General features: G+C 36.2%; 1 pseudogene; it reads right to left on the minus strand.

The window, feature by feature from the left end:
* Positions 1-5,033, minus strand: part of LOC143626507 (G-type lectin S-receptor-like serine/threonine-protein kinase SD2-5) — a 79,816-nt pseudogene extending 74,783 nt beyond the window's left edge.
* Between the last annotated feature and the right edge of the window lie 967 nt (positions 5,034-6,000).

Consider the following 6,000-nt stretch of genomic DNA (forward strand, 5'->3'; position numbering starts at 1 on the left):
GACTGAGTAGTGGTTCTTCGATTACCATTAAGGCGGGATGGGTGCATGATGGAACTACTAAGTTGTTCCAGACTTTTGACATCGGCATTAGTTGTGCGAAAACGGTGACTTCATCATCAGTTATTTGACTGGCATTTTATTATTTTTCAACAAATAAGGAACCTACTTTTCATACAATCAGTGTTTATTGTTAAGGGTGAAGCCTTTAAAACACGAAGAGGGTGGGTGGTGTTGGGTTCAAGTCTCAAACGACATAAATTCACCAATAAAAAGCAAGGAAAAAAAAAAGCAACTTTATTTCACAAGTTTTAATAATTAATAATATCTATAACATATTTGTAAAATCACCCAAGCTTATCTAAAGTTTTAATAATTTTGTGTTATTTGTGTATGATTTGCTCTCATGACATGGGATTTTAATTTGTTACCACATCGCATCCCACAAGCACTGAAGATGTATTTTCTTATAACATTCAGAACAACATAAGAAATATATTGAAACTTTATTGGTTTTCTCCTTGGTAAATGACATACAATCTTATATTTCAATCATAACAAGAGACTGTTATTGGACAATATTCAAGAAAGTACAAAGAGATAAAGAGAGCTTGGTTATTTGAAGAAACTTGATTGGCCGGTTGGATACTAGCAACACGTATCGCACTCTCCCATTTTATTAGTTCCACAGCAACCCTTCTTGCAACGGCTAGAACCTGGTGCTGGACCACTTACTGGTTTTTTTGGTTTTGTTTGTTTTTTAGGTTTCGATGATCCACCGCCTCCACACCCGGGTATTTCTCTTTGTATCGGTGAATTGCAATCTTTGGCTACACATATAAATATACACTAGAAAAATTATATATGCAACCGAAGAAATTAAATCATTGTGACATTAATTTATTTGAATGTTGAGAAAAACAAACCTAGTTGGCGGGCGGGGATCCGGGCATGGGCGACAAATATGGTTTGGAACGACGCACTAATCACGATGAGAAGAATGAGAGCCAATGTAAGTCCTCCTCCTTTTAAGATTGAGGCCATTTTTTTAATTAGTTATTAATGAGTGAAGGATGGTATGAGAGTAATGAGACTGCTTATTGATGTCTTTATTTATAAGGTACATCGAAGACATAAGGAAACGAGGAGGAAAAGACTATGAAAGTGGTTTGCTAGGGGTTCAAATATGTTCACTCATTTATGGCATTTCACACTGCCGTTTTGTCTTCATTATACAAGTTGTTAATTTGATCCTATCCCGTGATCATCCACCACCCGTATTATTTGTGTGACAACTTTCTATACATATATATACATGGTACATATATACATCATGTATATGATTCATATTTATAGGATGGTGAACAAGGTCGGTGTAATTTAATTAATGACACATTGAGAGTGCGTTTGGTTCGCAAACAGTTTTTTAAAAGACTTTTGAGTTTACCAAAGGAATTGTAATTTCAAGCAATTAGATTTTGTATTAAAACATCTAATGGGAAAAAAATGGAATTTATAAAAATTGGATCTATGAAAAGATTTTGAATTTTCATAGGAATTGAAGTTTATTAAAAAAAGTTAGAATCTATCACTACAACCACAACCTACCAAACGCATACTAATGCGTCAACCGGTATCTGAGCATTACTAGCGTTAGACGCGTACGTGTAACAGGAACCAAACGCGTTTATTATGCCGGACATGTAATCAACAACACATTCACACTTGATGCTTTAACCAAAGTTGGGCGCGTAACTGATGCATGTCGCGTTAATCAGCATATGGCATTGGAATCATTAAACGGCGTCACTTGGTGGAGACTTTTTCCTCTTAAGAGGGAGTTACAGCTTTGTGGTGGGGAGAACATACACCGCCAAAAGCTGAAGGTTGAAGGTGAGAGGGAAAAGGGTAGAGTCGATGTTTTAGTTTGAACCTAGGGTTTGTTTTTGTTTTAAAAGCTAAGTATGAGATATAAATACTAACCAAACTAGTGTACATATATAGTTCTACGATCTAGTAGCAATAAATTCATGGGTGTGATGGTAAAGACATGTGGACATTATTTGGGACGCCCGAGTTCGAAACTGAATCCTAGCGTCTTTGTTTTTCTTTAACTAAAAGGTTAAAAGTAAATTCAAGAAGTAGGAAATGCATAGCAAATGTGTAGCAAGTTTCTACTACACATTTGCTACACATTTTCAAATTTCTAATTTGTTTTTTCGTTTTTCAAAGTTCAAACGTTTTATTCTTATTTCATACTTTGCACAAAGTCAATATAAATGAAACACTTTTACTTCACAAACTTAATTATATCACACATTTAAATAAATATGTGTGTATAATTAGAGCTTGTTAGGGATGACAATGAAACCTGAACCCGATGGGAAAACCCGAAAAAAATGGGACGGGTAATACCTGACCCGTTAGGGTTTGGGATTTCTAATATACCTAATTACCCGACCCGATTACCCGATAACATAAATCTATTTACCCGATGTATCCGATATAGCTTATTATATTATACATATACTATATTCCAAATATATTATTTATCAAAACTTGTTTATGTCAATTATTTGAGATACCTTTATGGTAACCATCTTTGTAATCGATTAGTTATATTTTGTCAAAACCCCGGTAGAAACCCAACGGGTTTTGATCTAGGTATACCCGACGAGTATTTTGTCAAAACCCGATAGAAAACCCGAAACCCGATGGTTAATTACCCGATTAAAACCCGACGGGTTTGGGACGGGTTTGGGATGGACTTTTATAACCGGGTATGGGTTTGGGAATACCTAAACCCGACCCAAACCCGACCCATTGCCATCCCTAGAGCTTGTAACAGCTATTTATAATTGAATAAGAAAAAACGTGACGCTACATGTGTATGTACGCAATTATATAGAATGTGTGAGCTAGGGAAAAATTATAACCCCTTATAACAAAGTTGCACAAAGAAGTAGATGAGAAAACAAACGTTCTAGCCTCAAGAGACCAAAAACAAGTTCTAGTAGTCGAAAATGCGTAGCAAATTTATAGTAACTTTCTACACATTTGCTACGCATTTGCCACAAAATAAACGTTGTGTCAGAAACGCGTCGGAACTTACATTACCGTTTTTATTAATGATCAATAAAAAAACAAAATTAAATGTTGTGTCGGAATTGCGTGGGAAATTCAGACACATTTCTGACAAAATTTGTATTTTCTACTTACTTGCCGTATTAAAAAAAATAAAATTTCAAAATTAAATATTCGTGTCGGAAATGTGTCGGAAATTCCGACACATTTCCGATGCTCATTGTATTATGATTTAATTTAACATATTAAAAAAATAAATTTACAAAACTAAACTTTTGCGTCGGAAATGCGTTGGATTTTCCTACACATTTCCGACACAAGCCTTGTTATCGTGTAATTATAAGACATAAAATATACAATTAAAATGTTGTGTCGGAAATGCATATGGAATTCCGACGCAATTTGCTGGTATTTGCTGATATTATTTTGTTTTTGATTTTGATTCTTTTGTTGTAATTTTTAGGTTTTTTTCTTTTTTATTATAAATAATTGTTTATTTAGATTGGTATTGTAGCTGTTATTGTTTCTTACGTTCTCATTTTTTTATAAATTGGTATTATTTCCTACGTTCTCATGTTAAAACTAAAATACACATGAACCTTCCCCTTATTAATGTTTTAATTACGATATTTTATTTCATTGAAATGTCTAGTTAATATGTATGCTCCTTTGACCAAACTAATTGTTTCGTTTATATGAGTGTAATGTATTACAATTATATGTAATGCTTGATAAAAACTTATGATTCCTAAATAAATTCTCCCATGTGGTTTTTATCTAAGCCTTAGTTTTCCCTTCACCCGATTTTACACAAATCATCAAATGGAGGTCAACATATTACTGCTTTTATTTAATTAATTCAGATGTAACATAAGTATACAACAAATTAAGACGTATGGCAATTTGTCACTTATTAATTTATTATACAAGGCAGCAGCGATGTCTTCAATATCCATTAGATTCTCCGGCCTCGAACTCCAAATAAATCAGCCACAACCCGCCATCCCAACTGCCATTCAAACACTCTCAAATGCCCATCCGGCATTAGTTTCATATACTGGCTGGCCGATGATGCTAGGGGCACTCGAATCACACCGTCAGGACGACTTGGCTCGGCGGAATGAATGAACAAAGCCAAACTGCCATTAAACAACCTAACATAACTTCTTTCTTTACTTCTATCAGGACCATTAACCAAATACTTGTAATAAACTCGACGTGGTTTCGATTCAACGTAACCAAACAAACCCTTATTCGTAACCTCAACCGAATACAAACCTTTCCTCCAGTTCGTCGAAGAAACACTAGCAATCAGCTTCTGTCCTTCAAACAGTTTCTGCCTGGGTACTAAGCTGTCCGTCGGATGATCAAATGATTGCCAAACAATCGTGTTACTCGAATCAAAAAGCACTAGGTTTCCAGTGTCAGTTATACTCATGCCAGCAACATGTTTTCCAGCGGTGTTGGTAGACCAAACTCGGCTACCATCGGCATCGCGGAGAACTAAATCTCCAGCTTCATTAAGACTAACTTTTGCACCAAGTTTAACAGGATGGGCCGGGTTGGCTGACCAGACAACTTGAGGGAACCCGCTAGCGGGTTGTGTTATACCTCCCCCACTGTTGGTTTGGACTATGAAGACTGCGAAGAGGTACGAGTCGCACCGTCCGTTGCAATAGAACCCACAGGCGAACCTGGGTCCATATGATCTTGAATTAAGGAGGATGGCTCGGATGGTTGAGCCATCCGTGAAGGGTATTGAGTGGGGTGCGGACTCATTGTTGGTCCATGTGGTGGAGAGTTTTGCGGTTGGGTAGTCAAAGCGCTGGGCGATTGAGTAGCGAGAAAAGATGAGAAAGAAAGCAAGGAGAAAACTAGAAATTAATGGTGTTTTCATGGCACAAAAGTAATGAATAGAACAGATAGAATTGAAGATGAATGAATGCATATCCGCATCTGTGTATATATAGGACTTCATATCTATAAAAGTCGTTTTCTTTGTTTTTTATATGGCAAGTTGTTTACTTGTTTTCTTTCTAATTAGAAGTTCCTTGATCTTGAATGTGCAAAACCACGTCCAGATCATATGTTGACTATTGAATCGATGGATTATTGGTATATTGGTTCATAATTCACTTTCAACCGAATTTGACGAAACGATGGATTCCTGACCGGCTTTTATATGTATTAATTTCGAATGTTTATCTCTCTCGATTCGGCTCTTTCGATGAAACATCTGTCGTCAGAAGAAATTAAGGATGCTGCTTGGTGTTGCTGGTACAAAAAGTTTTCTTTCAAATTCTCTTTCAAGTTGACAAACACTATTGGGAAATTTTTCTCTTCATATTTGGAGTATTATGGGAGAATTCTATGTCACCTGGAATATTATAGCCAGGGAGTTACTTCTTTTGTATTGATTCCAAAACCCAGGACCCAATCAAGTAGACGATTATCGACCAGTTAGTTTGATCGGGTGCACATATAAAATTATCTCGACATTTTTGGCAAGCAAATCAATGTTGAGTTCAGTGATAGGCAATGTCCAAAGTGCGTATATTTTAGGTAGGCCTATTCTAGGCGGTCAGCCATTCTTAACGAGCTTGTTTCCTAGCTAATTGAAGTTGGTCGACAGAAATTCTATGATTTTCAAAGTAGATTTTGAGAAGGCTTTTGATACTTTAAACTGGATGTTATAGATTCGATAATGATGCAAATGGGATTTCCGATTTATGGCGTAAATGGATTCCATGTTGTCTTGAACTGGTTTCTCATACAATGGGACACCTTTAAAGGAGTTTAAAGTTTAGAGGCGGTTTAGGAAAGGGGATCCCCAAGCACCAATCCTGATTATTATCGGGCGTTAAATCTAGCACTTGAGTCGGCCCGAGAGGTTATTACATGGTATTAACTAAAGCCAAA

This window comes from Bidens hawaiensis, unplaced genomic scaffold, assembly GCF_021521415.1.
Source record: "Bidens hawaiensis isolate Kalapana, Puna unplaced genomic scaffold, B.hawaiensis_p1.1 tig00004412_1, whole genome shotgun sequence".
NCBI lineage: Eukaryota > Viridiplantae > Streptophyta > Magnoliopsida > Asterales > Asteraceae > Bidens > Bidens hawaiensis.